We start from the raw sequence: 17,645 nt of genomic DNA on the forward strand, positions 1-17,645 counted from the left end.
GCTCACGCCTTTGGTTTTATTTTCATATTCCCAAATATTATGCCTGGTAAGTTTTGAGCTATAAACTTTAGACTGACTTCCTATTGTATTTGAAATCTGTCTTTATTTTACGTGAATAGGTGTTTTGTCTACCTGTATGTAGACCAGATGGGTTTCGGTGTCAGAAGAGCCCAGAAGAGGATGATGGATTCTCTGGGACTAGAGTTAGAGTTGTAAGCTGACATGTGGATGCTGGGACTTGAACCTGGGTCCTCTGGAAGGGCAGCCTCTTAACCACTGAGCCATCTCTCCTGCTTCTAGCTGTTTTATACTTTTATATATCCTCTGAATACATTTTTTGGAGGATTTGATGCTAGAGATTAAACCCAGGACCCTAAGCATGCTGCATACATGCTCTACTATACTAACTATGCTTCCAAACCTTTTTTTTTTGAGACAGGGTCTCTCTAGCCTTGGCTGGCCTGGACCAGGCTGGTATCAAACTCACAAATCCACATGCTTCATCTTTTTGAGTGCTGAAATTAAAGGCCTGCACTACTATGCCTGGTTTCCAATCTATTGGTGAGCTTGCTGGATAGATGCCTTCCATCTGCCCTCCACATCTCTGTTCCTTTATTTGCTTGTCTGCCCAAGAAAGCTGTATGAGTTCCATGAGCCAGCTTTCAGCCCCTTGGTTATGGAACCATTCATGAAACCAGTACCACTGGGGCTCAGCAGTTAAAAACACTTGTTGCTTTTGCAGAAGACCTAAGTTTGGTTCCCAACACCCACATGGTGGCTCATAGCCATCAGCAAATCCAGTTCAGCTAGACCTGATGCCCTCTTCAGATCCCTTGGACATCAGGGATGCATGTGGTGCTCATACATACATGCAGGCAAAGCACTCATACACACAAAATAATCTAAGGAAAACCAGTACCATTTATCATTTCTGTCTGCATCATCTAGCTACTTAGTATCATCTATTATCATCTATCTATAATATCATACTTAGGAACACACTATGGCTCTGAATTATATGGTCTCCATCTATTAGTGCCCTTGTGCTAAACTGATTTTTAAATTTGATATAGTTTGTAATTCTGAAATATAAGGCATTTTTAGGGGTGTTGGTATATGCACTTAGAATCTTGAGATAGGTGCCTCAAGAGTTCAATGTCATCCTTGGTTAGAGTGTCTCTGGGAGTTCAAAGTCATCCTTGGTTACAGAGTGAGACCCTGTTTTAAACAAAAGGAAAAAAGAGCCACTCAGCATAGTCATTTCATACTCTAAACTGGATGTGTGAGAAGGCATCCACAGAAACAGTATACTTCATGAAAGAAGAAAGTGGGCCCACAAATATTAGTGATATGTTTCATCAGGAAAATGCAAATTAGAGCCACATTGAGAACCCACCAGAATAGTTAAAATTTAAGATCAAGTGTTGTGGGGGGGTGGGTGGACATTTGTATTTTTAAGTGTGTAGGAGTGTTTTGTCTGCGTGTATGTCTGAGTATCATTTGCATGCCTGGACCCTGAGAAGGCCAGAAAAGGACACCGGATCCCCTGGAACTGGAGTTACAGACGTTTGTGAGCCACCATGTGGGTGCTTGGAGTTGAACCCCAGTACTCTGCAGGAGTAAGTTAGTGCTCTTAACTACTGATCCATCCTTGCAGACCTCCAAAGTCCAGATTTATAGGGTACCAGTTGGTGTCAGTTAGGCCCGGTTGGGCCCTGATTGGATGAACACGGAGCACACAAATAGGACTAATCAGGAAAAAGCTGTCAGATCTGGTAGAGTGGGGAAGAGGAGAGGGCCAACCAAGAGTTTTTAGACATTTCATCAGATCCGTCTGCTAGCCCCTGGTGTAATGTTTCAGTTCAGGTGGTCCCTGCAGGCTGCTGGCCATGGCCCCTCTTCCTTCAGGTCTTTGCTTCTCCCCTGCCTTCAGTTGCTATATAACTGATACCAGCAGTCCACTTTGGGGGCTTGATTCTCCCAGCTGTATTAGGGCTCCATGTCCTTCCCTTCCTCCTCTGCAGAGCCTCTCCGGCCTCTGTTCTCTGTAAGGCCCTCCCAGGGCTGCTTATCTAGGTGACCTTGCCCCAGTTCCCTTGAGGGCAGCTGGCTGTGTCTCTCACAGGCTGGTGTCTTTATGTCCTCCTCCTCCCATGGTGCCTTGTAAGACATTGCTAAAAGTTTGGGAGTAGAAACAACTGTAATTCAGTTAGGAATGACCAGGTGCTAACTCACCAAATTAGAGGCATCTCTTCCTGTGACATGTTAGTGGTTCTTGGAAAGGCAGCTTCAGACCTTTTTAAACATCTAGTGACTCTGGGGTAAGGTGTCCTCCAGGAAGTCACACCCCACTGCTCCACACACAAAAAGTAAAAAAAAAAAAAAAAAAAAAAAAAAAAAAAAACCACACAGAACAATATACATAGGGCATAAAGCCTAGTTCATGAGGCTGGCTTCTGGGACATTCACTTTGCTGAGTAAGACTAGCATCATCATTATTGAGCAATCAAATCCTTCTGTGAAACATGACTGGAGAGATGTCTCAGCACTTAAGAGCATTGGCTACTCTTCCAGAGACCTAGGTTTAATTCCTAGCACCTACATGGTGGCCCATAATCATCTGTTAACTCCAGTTCCAGGGAATCTGATGCCCTTTTCTGGTCTCAGGCACCAGACATACAAGTGGTGCACAGACATACATGCAGGCAAAACACCCATACACATAAAAGTTAAACTTTAAAATAAAGCATGATCTAATGTGATTGAAATAAGTTTTTACGGCCTTTGGCTCAAGGTCCCAAGTTACTAGATCTGATCACTCCACACCTATGCAGTACTATTTTTTTCAAATCTTTACCTAGATTATTTGTTTGTAAAAAGAGTTAGAGATTGTCATCTGGAAGGCATCCTCTCTAAATACCATCACCCTGGGATTTAAGTTCTCACAGGCACATTTTGGAAGGACACATACATTGAAACTATAACATACCTATTCTGAAATGTTCTCATGACTATTATATGAATCAATACAGCTGGCCATTTATTTCATTTTATTTTATGTGCATTGGTGTGAGGGTGTCAGATCCCCTAGAATTGGAGTTACAGACAGTTATGAGCCACCATGTGGGTGCTGGGAATTGAACCCAGGTCCTCTGGAAGAGCAGCCCACAGTGCTCTTAACCACTGAGCCATCCCTCCAGGCCCCCAGCTGGACATTTTAAAATGATGCCTGGCTTGTAGTTGTTGGGTTTGTTTGCTTTTGAAGTCCTCCAGATTGCACCTAGAACATTGCACATTCTGGCCAAGCTAGGGTTATAGATGTGTTCGAACCAGACCCAGCTGCCACTGCCTCTGGGCATTCTAAGGTTCCTCTAAGTTGTTTTTGTCAGAGTATTGTGACACAACAACAGGAAAGAACAGGAAGACATCTGGGGACAGTCTCGGTGTCGCTTGCACAGTAGAAAACTAGAATGCAGTTGCTTTGAGCAGGTGGTATGTTTCCAAGGCACAGGAGAATAAGCAAAGCTTTCGGGTCATGTGGTTGGGTTTTGGTTTTGTTTGTTTTCTTTTGTGGAGACAGAGTCTTCTCTCTGTGTAGCCCCTGGCTGGCCTCGAACTCAGAGATCGTCCTGTCTCTGCTTCCTGAGTGCTGGGATTAAAGGCATGTGCCACCACGTCCAGCTAAGAGACAGGGTCATAAGTAACCTAAACTGGCTTTGTACCTAGCTGAGAATGACTTTGAATTCCCAATTCTCCTTCCTCCAACTCCCAAGTGCTGGGGTTACCAGTGTTTACTACTAGCCACAGTTGGCTTTGAACTTTGATTTCTGCTACCTCCGCCTCCTAAAGAAAATATGTTCTATAGAGTGAGTTCCAGGACAGGCAGGACTACACAAAGAAACCCTGTCTCGAAAAACCAAAAAAAAAAAAAAAAAAAAAAAAGAAAAGAAAAGAAAAGAAAAAGAAAACATGTATCTTGAAGATCAGTGGATATTACAAAAGAAATATGTGATTGTATCTAATAATAGACCATCAATGTGTATGAAGCAAACACTGAAAGAATTGGGACACAGATAAATGTTCTTGCAATAATAGAGGCCCTAGTACCCTATCATCTACGTGCAGCTCAGTGGTGGAGTGTTTGCCCAGTGTGTACTGAATTTGGTCTCTGACACCACCAACCAACCAACCAACCAACCAACCAACCAACCAACCCCACCATCTCTCATGGATAGAACAACCAGATAGGACACAGAAGACTTGAGCAATACAGTGAGCTGCCTGGCTATAACAGACACAATGAGAGCATTGGCTTTTTCTTTAAATGCATGCTCTCTCCAATATACAGGACTCCATTCACAAACCTCAGTAAATTAAAAAGAAATGACAGCTATCATACAAAATACACTCTCTGACCCAAACAGGGTAAAGTTAGACGTTCTAACACAGGGGAAAGGAGAACATCACAAAAACCATGGCATTGGCACAATATCAGCTAGGGAAACGAAATAGACATTTCCATGAGTTCAAAGCCAAGGTGATCTGATGACTGGGAAGTATTGATCCCTGCAAGGTTGCAGGGGTATTTAGTATTACTTCTGGAATAACTTTGCGTTGGTTCAGAGGAGTTTTGTTTTAATACCTGGGAATGCACCTTTATATCTGCAGATGCAAATTCCATTGTGAAGATGTTGAAGATTTGAATCTGCTAGTTAATTTTCAAAATCTATATTTGCTCAAAAGCCATTCCTTTGGGGCTGGAACTAAGCTACGCCAGCTGTTCTTCTCCTTCACGGTAACTGAGCACATTTTGACTGTGTGTAAAGCCTGCAGTTCCACAAGAGTCCTTACGCAACACAAGGACAGGACCAAGTCTAGAGCACAATGCAAACAGTTCATGATTGTTCATTATCTGTGTCTGTTTGGCTTAGAATCACGTAGAAGATTGAGGCATACCCCTGTGTATGTCTGTTCAGGTGTTTCTGGATAGGATTAACTGAACCCTGGATTAACTGGAGAGGATTAACTCAATTCTTGGCCTGAATGTGGGTGGCACCATTCCATGGATTGAAGGGCACACTATTTTTTTTTTTTTTTTTTTGAGATAGAGTTTCTCTGTGTTGCTCTGGCTGTCCTGGAACTTGCCCTGTAGACCAGGCTGGCCTCAAACTCAAAGATCTGCCTGCCTCTGCCTTCCATGTACTGGCAGTAAAGCCATGCACCACCACCACCTGGCTGGGCATGCAATATAAAAGAGAAAAAGGAGAAAGCAAATAGTGAGTTGGCACCCCTCTTTTGCTTCTTGGCTGGATAGGGAAATAGATATGAGCTACCATAGCCTGATTTTTTCTTCCTTCCTTCCTTCCTTCCTTCCTTCCATTCTTTCTTTCTTTCTTTCTTTCTTTCTTTCTTTCTTTCTTTCTTTCTTTCTTTCTTTCTTTCTTTCTTTCCTTCTCTCTCTCTCTCTCTTTTATTTGTTGTTTGTTTGGTTTTTTTTTTTTCAAAACAGTGTAACAGCCCTGGCTGTCCTGGAGCTCACTCTGTAGACCAGGATAGTCTTGAACTCAGAGATCCTCCTGTCTCTGCCTCCCCAGTGCTAGGATTAAAGGCCTGTACCATCATGCTCAGCTTATTTTTCTTTTATAATAAGTCACAGTTACAATTTTCCCACCAATCAGGATTCAAAGATTAGGGGCTTTCCCTGTGTGTTCCATCATTGTCAATCCCCACAGAATGTAAGCTTTTCAGTCCAAACAATCAGATTCACTGGTTCTTTTTGTTGTTAGGAACAGCCATAATGTTTTTAGAGAACTAAAGATGTGTAACAGACTATTTCTATTATTTAAGGAGGAGGTGGGTTAGCAATTGGAAAGTCTCCAACTGCCCCAGGGCCTGGGAACTTGAACTTTGTTTCACCCTACAGGTAAAATGAAGTCTGAAATCAAAATGGCGGTACTCAGGACACGGTGCTTTGCCTGTTCCCAACATGTAGAGGTCAGAGGACAACCTTGGAGTCTTTGCCTTCTATCTTGTTTGAGACAGGGTCTCTTGTTTGCCATTGTGTGTTCCATGTTAGCTAGTCCAGGCGCTTCTGTGGATTCTACATCTCCATCCTCCGTCTGGCTCATGGAGTGCTGGGATTACAACTATGTGCTACTGCACAGCTTTACATGAGTTCTGGGGATTCCAACTGAGGTCCTCACTCACTCTAGCACCTTAGTCTCCCCAGCCCTATTTTTTTAATATATATTTTTAAGATAAGGTCAGTCAGGCACTGGTGGGGCATGCCTTTAATCCCAGCACTTGAGAGGCAGAAGCATGTGGTTATCTGTGAATTTGAGGCCAGCCTGGTCTACAGAGCCAGTTACAGGATATCCACGGTTACATAGAGAAATCCTGTCTCAAAAAAAAAAAAAAAAAAACGAAAAAGAGAATGTCTCAGGTAGCCCAGGCCGGCCTTGAGGCCTTGAACTTACTCTATAGCCAAGAATGACCTTGATCCTCCTGATTCTACTTCCCAACTGCTGGGATTACAGGTGTGAATCACTATGTCTACCTTCACAAACACGCTTTCCAGTCAGTAGACATCTGTACCATTCTTTCCAATGGCTGGGCAAGTGTGCCTTCTTCTTTTTGGCTAGATCCGCAGGCTTTGCTTTGCTGTTCGGCAAGCTCAGTGAAGTTACTGGCCATTGATATTGTAGAAGAATGTCCAAGCTGGCAAAATGGCTCAACCGGAAAAGGTGCTTGTGGCCAGTCCCAATGACCTGAATCCCTCCCAGGCTCCATACGCGTAGGAGAAAATCAACTCCCACAAGTTGTTCCCCATCCTCCCCACTTGTTCCTCGGCATGCACTTGCTCCTCCCGATAAATAAATAGATGGAAAAGTGAAGTCTAATATTTATACAGCACTTTACAGAGAATGTTGGCACATGGCGATTATATAGTGGAAGTAATAGTGATAGCTGTTTCATGGGGTTATTTATTTATTTATTTTTATTAAGGAGTTTTTTTTTTATTCATTTTACTTACCAACCACAGATCCCCCTCTCTTTCCTCCTCCTGCCTCTCCAGCTTTCCCCAAACCCCCATTCTCTCCTCCAACAAGATAAGGCCTCCCATGGGGAGTCAGCAGAGCCTGGTATGTTCTGTAGAGGCAGGTCCAAGCCCCTCCCCCTGCATCAAGGCTGTTGGAGGTGTCCCACCATAGGTAGTGGGCTCCAAACAGTCAGCTCATGCACCAGGGATGGATCATAGGGTTATGTAGAAAAATAAAAATACCGGTGAATAGCACATAGGAAACAGTCCATAACGTGAATGGTTGTTACCACAATGGCTGCAATTATGTACATATTTTAGATGAGGGAAAGTAAAATACTCAAAGGTGTTAATTTGGTGACCTCAGGTCATTTGACTTAAAATTCCATATTTTTTTATAAAGACAGTGTTTCGTGTAGCCTGGCTGGCCTCCTTATATAGCAGAATGGTCTTCACCATTCAAGTACTGGGATTACACGTTCAAATTCCATACTATTTGTTTTGTTTTGAGACAGGCTCTTGCTATGCAGCTGTGGCTGGCTTGTCATTCACTATGCAGCCCATGCTGACCTCGAACTCGGAACAATCCTTCTTTAGCCACTCAGGCAAATACCATACTTTTGGTACTACACGATATTGATTCTCATTCTGGTGGGACTCATCCTGATTATATTGCTGAAGGGTCCAGATCTTTCTGTTAAAAATATTTTATTTTTCAGTTCTTCATTGTCCGCAAAAGATCTGTTCGACGTTGGTGTGGTTATCCAGCAGGAATGAACAGGGGCCTTAACCTCAATTAAATTACCAGTGCAGGCGCTCTCGCTCCCAGGAGCCTGGAGTTTGAGGCATCTACACTTTGCCACGTGGCTATGTGGTTGCCGGGGAGACGCTAGGAGGAAGGAACGCCAGAAGGACTACATTTCCCAGAAGCCCACGCGTCTGGCGTGCCACGGGACCGCCTGCTGCTGGTGCGCGCCCGGCCGTTCAGTTCCTAGCCGCGTCCTCAGCCGCTTCCCTCTTCTCACCCCGGCCCCCGCGTCTCCGCACCGACATCTCTGGGGCCGGAGCTCAGCCGGAGCCGGAGCCGCTCAGCGGCGGAACCATGGAGGCCTGAGCCGGCGGCGTGCACACCGGGGCCGCTGTGCGCCCGCGCTCCCGCTTCCCGGCTGCCCGCCCGCCGCGGCTCGAAGGGGAGTCCGCGCCGCTGACACAGGTGGGCTTCCCTGGCGTGGCACCGCCCCGCGGGGACTGAGCCGGAGGTGACCGGCCGCGCGCCGGAGGGCTGCGGCCCCTGAAGGTTGGGCCGCCCCGGGCTGCGCGGAGCTCGGGGGCCCTCGGCGCCCGGCTGTGCAGAACCAAGTGCACGGGACCCCCGGTCGCCCCTCCGGGACCTAGGGGTTGCCGGAACGGCGAGAGCTTCCGGACACTCGGCCGAGGTTGGCTGGACAAATGGGCGTGTGATGGGCAGGGCGAGCAGTAGCGTGTTGAGCCTCTGACAGACACATTTTTATTGGCGATATCCTTCTATACTATAAAATGCATGCTTTGGAAGTACCATTAAAGTACAGCTTACTAGCTTTTAAGTCTGTTCACGGGATCGTGCCACCTTACAGCAATCCCACAACATTTTTACCTCCTCGAAAGAGATCTGTACCCATTAGCAGTCGCTCCTACTCCCTCCTTCACTCCCTGCAACCATCAGTCTATTTTCTGCCTTGGCGGATTTGCTTGAGTCATTGGGTGTTAGCTGAAGGGTGAAAAGGGACCAAAGTGGGGTTTGAGGGAAGTGGAGTGATAGAAAGACTGAACAGCAGCGAGGGGGTGAGTGTAATAGGGCTAGCAAAGACTGGCTGGGGGCAGAGGGCGTGGGAGCCTTGAAGGTCTAGAGAGGAGATGCAAGGGGAGGTGGTAGGGAGCTGTGTAGCCTTGCCAGAACCAGATGCTTATGCCTGAGTTGAGGGCTCGCTCAGTCGAGGAAGACAGTCTGTCAAATAGGTGAATGATAGCTGCAGAGGATGAAGCTCATGGGTTTCTAGAACTACTGTTTTGCTCCTGAGTTTTCATTTTAGATAATCTTCTTGGCAACTCAGAGAAACTGGGCAAGGATGAATATCCTCATCTGGAAGATGAAGAACTGGCATTTTAGAGGTTGGGGGACTTGGTTAAGCTCATAAAGTTAGTAAGTAGAGCAGGAGTTGAGACTGAAGTATAGTGGATGAAACCAGAAGTTGCAAGGTTATTAAGAAACAGAGTTGAGCCAGGATAATGTTAATAGGAAGAGGATCGAGCTGTTGAGACGTCTGTCTGGGTTAGCCTAGTGGTTTATCCCAGCATTGGGAGTCAGAGACAGGTGGATCTTTGTGAGTTCGAGGCCAGCCTGGTCTACAGAGAGAGTTTCAGGACAGTGAGGGCTACATAGAGAAACCCTGTCTTGAAAAACTAAAAAGAAGTCTGACTTATAACGTGTATGTTAAGCAGTCTTTGTTGTTCCTTTTGGTCAGGGTCTTGTTGCTTTGTGTATAGGTGTGACAAAAGTTGATCAGTGGTTCTCTGCCTTCCTGACACTGTGACCCTTCAATAAGTTCCTCATGTAGTGGTGACCCTCAACCATAAAGTTATTTTCACTGCTGCTTCCTAACTGTCATTTTGCTACTGTTAGGAATCATAATGTACGGGCAGTCGTGGTGCACACCTTTAATCCCAAGCACCTGGGAGGCAGGGGCAGATGGATATCTGTGAGTTCAAGGTCAGCCTGGACTACAGAGTGAGTTCCAGGAAAGATGCAAAGCTACACAGAGAAACCCTGTCTTGAAAAACCAAAAAAAAAAGTAACACATTTAGGGGTTGGGGATTTAGCTCAGTGGTAGAGCGCTTGCCTAGCAAGTGCAAGGCCCTGGTTTCAGTCCTCAGCTCTGGGGGTGGGGAGGGGGGAGAAGGAATCATAATGTAAATACCTGTGTTTTCCAGTGGCCTTAGGTGCCCCTGAGAAAGGGTCATTTGACCCCCAAAGGGATTGGGACCCACAAGTTGAGAACCACTGGAGTTGTATAACTCAGTGGTAGAATCTTCGCCTGGCATGTACAAGGCCCTGAGTTTGATCTTCAGCATCATGAGGAAGAAAAAAAGAACAAATATTGAACTAAGATAATGTATTCTTCTTTTTTTTTTTTAGTTTATTTATTATGCACACAGTGCTCTGTCTGCATGCATGCCTGCAGGCCAGAAGAAGGTGCCCGATCTCATTACAGATGGTTGTGAGCCACCATGTGGTTGCTGGGAATTGAACTCAGGACCTCTGGAAGAACAGCCAGTGCTCTTAACTGCTGAGCCATCTCTCCAGCCCCTAAGATATGTATTCTTACATACCATGACCAACTCTGACAATGCCAGTTTAGTTTCATCTGTCTTCCTGCTCATGTTCTCCCTCATAGTTATCCCTAAGTAATCCTAAGTATAGCATTTCAGTAATGCCTGCTGGAGATTGAGCTCCATTACTCTTCTGTTAATATTGATATAATACTACGAGCATACTTATAATATTGGCTTCTCAATGTCATCAATATCTGGAAGGACATTATTTTTAAGAGTTGGCATCTTTTTAGATTTTATTTACCTTTGTAGAAGGATGGTTTCTTGAGTGCACTGCAAGGGGGCACTGGGTTGGGCAAGAACTGGAGAACTTCTGTCTTTGGATCCATGTGATAGGAGGGGACCGGGCAGTACAAACACATCCGTGTTTCATGGAGTACTTCTGTCTTTGGATCTATCTGATAGGAGGGGACCGGGCAGTACAGACACATTATGTTTCATGGAGTACTTCTGTCTTTGGATCCATGTGATAGGAGGGGACCGGGCAGTACAAACATATCCGTGTTTCACTTGATGAAATGTTGTAGTATCATTCCACATTGGAACATGGAATTTGGGGTGACCTGAATCTGTGTTCCCAGGCCTTGGTCACTCAAATGGCTTCAGAATAGTCCTTAAATAACAAAAAACCATAGTGCCTCCTGCTTCTCCAGTAGTTCCTGCTACTCCTCAGTTCCACTTTTAACAATCAGTATGGCTTGTTCTTTGTATAACAATGAAATGTTGTTAACATTGACTGTCTTTTTTGTTTGTTTGTTTGTTTGTTTTTTTCCCCAAGACAGGATTTCTCTGTTGTAGCCTTGGCTGTCCTAGAACTTGCTCTGTAGACCAGGCTCAGAGATCCATCATCTGCCTCTGTTCGCAAGTGCTGGGGTTAAAAACAACGCCTTCACATAAGGATCCATGTGATTGGATCAGTTTCATAGGGATAATCCAGGTTAATTTCAAATAGCGTGCTTGTTTTTTTAAAAAAGATTATTATTTTTGATTTTTATATGAAGGTGGGGAATCTGAGGTTGGGTCATGTTTGTGTGGTATGTATTTCACTGCCTGAGCATCTCCCCAGCCTCCACTTTCTATGTCTTTACTTCAGTCACATCTCTGAAGTCTCTCCGCTTCCCTTGAACTAAAAAATCCTATGCCTCAGCCTCCGAAGTGCTGGATTGCAGACTTGAGCCCCTGTGCCTGCTTTTATGGCTGTCCCTTTTGGAGGTAACATTATCTGGAGTTACACAGCTAAAATGTGGACGCCTTTGGAGGCTGATATTCTGCCAATCTCAGCATGCTTTGGACTGTTTTGCTGTGTTATTTTCTTTGCCCCAGCTGCAGTGGGAGTACTCCCTTTGAGTCAGGATGCAGGTGATGGGCTGGTTAGAGCAGAGAGGATTGTAAACAAGGACTGAGAAATACCTGTGGCACTGGCAGTGGCACTTCGGTAAAGGAGAGCTGGAAAAGTGAGTAAGCATAAAGCTATCTAACACCATGTGAAGTTTCTCCTTCCTCATTCCCTCCCTCCCTCCCCCTCCCTCCCCTCCCCTCTCCTTCCTTAGTAGGGTCTGACTGCATAGCCCAGGCTGTTCATTTTGGTCTCTTTTATATTTATGTTTTTAAAAATGTTAGATACTTGTAATCAGAGTGTGCTTTCTCTCTCTCTCTCTCTCTCTCTCTCTCTCTCTCTCTCTCTCTCTCCCCTCTCTCTCTCTCTGGTGGTGCTTCTTTTCATGTACAAGTGAGAAGACAAGGATTCTCTGAGACACCCCTACTTCAGCGGAATAGGAGGGTGCAGGCAGAGTGAGAGAATATTTGCAGTTAGGTTGAGCTGCTGCTGGGACGTTTGGACTTGAAGTACTTTCTCAAGTACTATGACTCAGCTGTATAGGGGTGAGTGCTGTGGGCCAGAAAGCAGAGTGACAAGGTGGCAGTGGCTCCTCTTCTTCCTGGGACAGAGGTGGAAAGGATTTGCAGAAGTCCTCTAGCGTGCTGTTCTGTTCCACATTGCTGATGAGCTGAGGAGGTCTGCTGTCCTTGGGTGAGGCACCTGGCTCTCTGGTGACATGCCGTAGTGTACCTTTTGACAGGGAGGCAGTGGCAGTTATGAGTATCTGCTCTTGTCTTCAAGCTTAATTTCGCTAGTAATTTTTTAGGGAAAGGAGATTTGGAGATAGGATTTCTCTGTGTAACCCTGGCTGTCCTGGAACTTACTTTGTAAACCAGGCTGGCCTTGAACGAAGGGCTCCGGGCCTGATGAGTGCTGGGATTAAAGGTGTGTGCCACCACCACCCTGCATAATCTCTTATTTTTAAAATAGAGCTTAATTTTCCAAACTTAATGTGCTGGTAAATAGTCTGCATGTTTTTTGAGACAGAGTCTTACCATGTAGCTCCAGCTGGCCTGGATGTAGACCAGCCTGGCTTTGAACTCAGAGGTTTTTATGCCTCTGCCTCCCAAATACTGGAACTAAAGTTGTGTGCTACTATGCCCTTTAGAAGTGACTGTCAAATCTTTTCTTTGTCATACAATAGTATATTTCTTTAAAAAATTTTTATTTTAGATTTTATTTATTTTTATTTACTATGTATGGAGTTTAGTCTGCTTGTATGTCTGTGTGCCATGAGCATGCACTGCCTGGGGAGGCCAGAAGAGGGCGTCAGATCCCTGGACCTGGCTGTAGAGGGTTGTGAGCTGCCATGTGGGTGCTGGGAACAGAACCCTGATCCTCTAGAAGAGGATCACTTAACCACTGAGCCATCTCTGCAGCACCCTTGATAGTACATTTCTCGTTGGGGTGAGTTTGTCATTAAATTTTATTTATTTTTTGGAGACAGGTTTTCACTGTGTAACGTAAACTTGTTCTGATTTTGCAGCAGCTACCTCAGCCTCCAACATGTTACTAATGTATCTCTTACTGGACCGGAGTCTGGAGATATGGCAGTCCACTGTCTTGGGGCCTGGTGGTTTCTTCGTCATTCCTAGGATGCAGACCTTGATCTTTGGGTCTAGGAGGACTGCTGGAGTTGTAGCTAACATATCCAAGCAGCAGGGAGGGGGTGCCAAGAGGTGGCTGTCTACTTAGAAGGAGACTCCATTGTATCTTTTAGTTAGAATATGTCTGGTTAGAAAAGCAATTTCTGTTAGCAGATGGAAGGAAGGACTGGAGAGATGGCTCAGTGGTTGGGAGTGCTGACTGCTCTTCCAGAAGACCAGGGTTCAAGTCCCAGCACCCACCTGGTAGCTCACAACTGTCTATAACTCGTGTTCCGGGGGGTCTGACACCCTCACACAGATGTACATGCAGGCAGAATACCATTGTACATAAAATACAAATAAATTATTAAAAAAAGGAAAGGCAGTTTCTGTTAGCAAATGGAAGGAAGGCTTGGAGAGGCTGCAGGCAGTCAGCTCTTCCGCCTTGTTTGGTGGGTAGTTTTCTGTTTGCAGCCTCTAGACTCATCTACACACTTAGACACCTCTGAATCTGCACCCAGCTGTCATCTGTTTGCTGTGGTGAGTCATTAACCACTTACCCCTTGAGATGGGGTCTTAATTTGTCACCTAAGCTGGTCTTGAACTCATGATGCAGCCTAGAAGACCGACCTTAACTCCAGGAGATCCTCCTGAGTGCTGGAATTGTAGGTATGTGGCACCACACCTACATATTCAACCCTTTTGACTTGAAAGTTTCTTATCAGCAAAATGGGACTCACATTTACTTTATGTTGCCTGGAGAGTGAAATGGAGACACTTTTAAGATCAGCCAACCAATCTATAATCAATTATTTATATGTCTGTCTAATCATTCATGTTTCTGGACATAGAAACATGATTAGGTGTGTGGAGGTAGACGGAAGAAGGATATCTCTTCACTTCAGTATTGGGGTGTTGAGTGTGAGGTGCTTTGGGGGCACCTGGCATTCACTAGATGGTTCTGGACTGGGTTCATCAGTACATAAGAGTGGGGCTCACTGGTCTAGGTCTGGTAGGGATACATGGATTATATGGCTATAATGTTTGGAGTGAGAATGTTCTATCTGGGTGTGGTGCCACATGCCTTCACTCCGGCAGTGGTAGAGGCAGGCAGATCTCTGTGAGTTTGAGGTCAGCTTGGCCTACATCGTGAGTTCCACCCCAGGCGGGGCTGTATAGTAGGCTCTGTCTTAAAAAATAAATGAATAAACAAACATAAATAAAATGTTTGCTGTGTAATAAGTCTCTCTGTAAAGCACCCAGTTTCAGTTTGTGCTCTGGCTGCTGCTGCTGCTTCTTCTTTTTTTTTTTTTTGAGACTGAACTCATAGAAATCATCTGCCTCTGCTTCCTAAGTGCTTGGGATTAAAGGTGTGAGCCACCACTCCTAGCCCTTGCTCTGGCTTCTTCTCTTCCCCCCCGCCCCCCAGATGGAGTTTCCCTGTGTAACAGTCCTGGATGTCCTGGAATTAAAGGCGTGCACCACCACTGCCCAGCTAGTTCTGTTTTTTTTTTTTTTTTTTTTTGGTTTTTCGAGACAGGGTTTCTCTGTGTAGCTTTGTGCCTTTTCTGGAACTCACTCTGTAGACCAGGCTGGCCTCGAACTCACAGAGATCCACCTACCTCTGCCTCCTGAGTGCTGGGATTAAAGGTGTGCGCCACCACTGCCCGGCCTGTTGTTGTTTTTTGTTTTGTTTTGTTTTTTTGTTTTCTTGAGACAAAAACTTGGTATGTTTCCTTGGCTGACTTGGATCTCATCAAGTAGCCCTGGCTGGCCTCACACTTTTCGAGATCCACCTGCCTCTGCCTCCAGAATGCTGGGATTAAAGGGCACTACCACACCCAGCTTTTTATTGTTTTTAATTTTAGGGTCCTTTTTTATTCTTTGATTCTGCCTGTGTGCATCGTGTGTATATGGAACCAGTGGTCAATGTTTGGTATCTTAACCAGTTTCCTTTGTACTTTTTGCCAGCATCTCTTATGGAACCTGGAGCTCACTGATTTTCTAGACTGGCTGACCAGTGAACTCCAGGGACCTACCTGTCTGTTTCCCCAGCACTGGAATTCACTCTTGCCTTTGGCATTTCAGTGGGTACTGGGCATCTGAACTCAAGTCTTCATGCCTTTGTGGCAAGCAATTTAGTGACTGAGCCATCTTCCCTAGACTTGAAATTGTTTTCTTTTTTGATGGTATCCTGTTCTCGGTTCATGAAACAGTGTATTGTAGAGATAATATGATGGATGTGGTGGCTAAAAGAGAATGCGTTTTGTACCTTACCTATGTGGGTGTGACATCTGGTGTGCCACTTTATGGTTCTGTAATTTTAGATAAACTAAGCATTCTTTGCTTTATTTTATTTTTTCCTTAGGCGAAGAATTGGTAGGTATTGTAACTACTTTAGGGTTTGTGGGCTGAAAGGCAAAGTGAAAGCTACTTTTTAGGTCCTTCTGTAGTAAGGGAGAGGAAATTTCTCAGAGTTTTCATTGATAAAGTGCAGTGCTGAGCGTTGAGGACTGAGTGTGTACAATGCTTGCTTAGCGTACAGGAGTACCCATTCTGTCGTTGGTGTATTGTAACCTGGGCATGGTGTCCTGTGCCAGTCATCTCAGCACTTGAGAGGTAGCTAGAGGCAGGAGGGTCAGAAGTTCAAGGCCATCGTTGGCTATATAGCAAGTTTGAACCAAGCTTGGGCTATGTGAGACCCTGTCTTAAAGACAGTTTTTTTTTTTTCTGAACTAGGTATGGTGGTACATGATTATAATCCCAGCACTCAGGAGGCTGAGGGAGGAGGATTGAATTCAAGGTCAGTCTGGTGACCCTCTCTCAAAAAAAAAAAAAAAAAACAGACTTATTATCAAAAATTTCTTTTTATTTTATTATAAGAGTGTTTTGCTTACGGGTATGTGTGTACACCCTCTGTGTGCCTGGTACCTACAGAGATCAGAAGGGGTGTTATATCCCCCTGGAACTGGAGTTATAGATAGTCGTGAGCCACCATGTAGGTTTTGGGAGTTGAGCTGAGGTCCTCCTCAAGAGTAAGTATTTTTAAACACTGAGCCATCTCTCCAGCCCATTTGATTATTATTGTTATTATATTTATTATTAGTAGTATTATTATTTCTATTGGTAGTAAAGAATTGCTAGTGTTGGGGGCTGCAGTGGTGACAGTACATTGATGGGGTTTTCTATAAAGCACTTGGGGCCTTCTCGTGCTAGATTGAATTCATTAAGATATAATATCAAGACTCCGCAGATTTTGTACATCTTACATTTCTTCAGGGTTTGTAAATTTGTTCAGATACTCCTCTCTTCGCTCCACCCATACCTACCACGGTCAGTTGTTACACATCTTTACAGATTGCCTTCCTTTTCCCCTTACTTTTTTCTGGCTTTTGACTTGTGTGTTCTTGTGAGGGCAGGACACCTTGCAAGAGTCAGTCCTCTCCTTCTGCCGTCTGAGTCCCAGGGACCGCTTTCAGGCCATCAGACTTAGTGGATCCCAGGGATCACTCTCAGGCCATCAGACTTAGTGGATCCCAGGGATCGCTCTCAGGCCATCAGACTTAGTGGATCCCAGGGATCGCTCTCAGGCCATCAGACTTAGTGGATCCCAGGGATCGCTCTCAGGCCATCAGACTTAGTGGATCCCAGGGATCGCTCTCAGGCCATCAGACTTAGTGGATCCCAGGGATCACTCTCAGGCCATCAGACTTAGTGGATCCCAGGGATCACTCTCAGGCCATCAGACTTAGTGGATCCCAGGGATCACTCTCAGGCCATCAGACTTAGTGGGTTCCAGGGATCATTCTCAGGCCATCAGACTTAGTGGATCCCAGGGATCACTCTCAGGCCATCAGACTTAGTGGATCCCAGGGATCACTCTCAGGCCATCACTCTCAGACTTAGTAGCAAGCACCTTTCCTGCACTTTTTGAAAATATTCATAGTTCTCACTGTTCCACACAGACTGTTTTTTGAGTAACTGTCTTCACTTCAAATATTAAATGTTAGTCAAATATTAAATTTTTCTGTGGACAAGGTTCTTGGCTTCTGTAATCCAATACAGTGTAATTGACTCACCATTTATAAATGTCTTTCTTCACTTGGTTATCCGATGAACCATTTTGAGATCTAATTTGGTTGTGGCCTCATTTTTTTTTCCTTGTTATTTTTGGGAAGACATTGTGAGTGATGAGGCGCTTTGTTTGAAGTGTTCTAGTTTGTGATCCTTGCTCTCCCTACTGAGCGCTGTGTGGTAGTGTAAGTTAGGGTAT

The 17,645-nt window shown here is 45.0% G+C and overlaps 1 protein-coding gene across 7 annotated transcripts in view; it reads left to right on the forward strand.

The window, feature by feature from the left end:
• Positions 1-8,006: 8,006 nt before the first annotated feature.
• The window catches only part of Dym (dymeclin), a 305,354-nt gene continuing 295,715 nt past the window's right edge, over positions 8,007-17,645 (forward strand). For 4 of the 7 annotated variants that reach the window (XM_052742554.1, XM_052742561.1, XM_052742558.1 and 1 more), the window contains exon 1: positions 8,008-8,252. The gene's annotated coding sequence lies outside the window, so the exon portion shown is untranslated. Of the gene's footprint in view, positions 8,253-8,288; positions 8,476-17,645 lie in introns of those variants that run through there. The other 3 variants (XM_052742555.1, XM_052742562.1, XM_052742557.1) reach the window with 3 other exon arrangements.

Source organism: Peromyscus californicus, unplaced genomic scaffold (assembly GCF_007827085.1).
Source record: "Peromyscus californicus insignis strain IS unplaced genomic scaffold, ASM782708v3 Scaffold_17__1_contigs__length_78620276, whole genome shotgun sequence".
Lineage (NCBI taxonomy): Eukaryota > Metazoa > Chordata > Mammalia > Rodentia > Cricetidae > Peromyscus > Peromyscus californicus.